The sequence below is a fragment of the Labrus mixtus genome, chromosome 18 (genome assembly GCF_963584025.1).
Source record: "Labrus mixtus chromosome 18, fLabMix1.1, whole genome shotgun sequence".
NCBI classification, from domain to species: Eukaryota; Metazoa; Chordata; class Actinopteri; order Labriformes; family Labridae; genus Labrus; species Labrus mixtus.
In genome coordinates this window covers 13,715,817-13,716,963 of record NC_083629.1, presented here as the reverse complement: position 1 = coordinate 13,716,963, position 1,147 = coordinate 13,715,817, and positions in this window count along the sequence as shown.

Sequence of the window (1,147 nt, the reverse complement as noted above, 5' to 3'; positions counted from 1 at the left end):
CAGGCAGCAGAGTCCGGACACATTTAACTCTTTTAACTCTCAGCCACACACACACAGACCTCTTCATCACACAGCTATTATATCACCGCTGTCAACTTAATGTATGAGAAAAGAGATAACAGCTGTCGAGGTTATAGCAGGAGGCTGAACAAAAATCACTGCAACATTAACTCCATATGACTGAATTGAGCTCAATTGAATTGATCAAAAATAAAAAAGTTGCTGCTTGGTTTTGCAGGAAAAAACGTATCAATGGAAAATGTAATTTTGGATTTAGGCGTCACAAAGAGTTAGGGTTACTACTTTAAATTATACATTACTTTTAAAAAGTTACAATCTGGCACTAGAGTCACGTTGGGAAAACATAAATTAAAAATTGAGTTAAAAATGTATGGTTCGGTTCATTAGTGCATGTCATAGTTATACCATTTTAATACATCATAAAGAAATGCTGCCATCTAGTGGTTACTTTTATGTCTAGATCAGGCCCTATAACAGTGCTCCCCACGATCAAAACTGTTTCACTCATATGTAGCAGGAATAGTTGTTTCTGCTGTTTGTTTTTGTTTTTGCATCTAATCCAATACTGACAGCTAAACCTGTGATATAAAGAGGTATAAGGACAAGTTATCCTGTGCTCGTAAAGTATGTAGAAGTGGTGGTTAGTTACCCTTATACATTTCTAAGAGGATTACTCAAGCCATTTTTATTGCCTTCCCATTACATTGTGGGATGTGAGAGAAGAGATGGAAAAAAAACTCATAATCAAAGTAACAGAGGCTGAGACATGCTGACTGTAGTGTCTTGTTTGGCTCGTGCTTAGAAAAGCTGGGCCCTACACTTCCCATAATGCAACCATTTGCATAGTTTTGTTAGACCATTGATGTCTGGCAAAAGACCCAGATCTATTTCACCCTAAAGTCCCAATTTTTGATACATTTTCTTTTAAACTGTAGTAGGATTAGACAACTTCTTCAAATAAAACTCAATAAAGACACAGAATACATCTAACATGCATACAAACTGATATTTCAGTTTAAAAAACAGTGCATCTACCATATAACTGTGTGGGACAATTTGAAGAAATGATAACATGTCACTCCAACTCAATAAAAATCTAAGAAAATCAGCAAAGCAGGGTATTGCT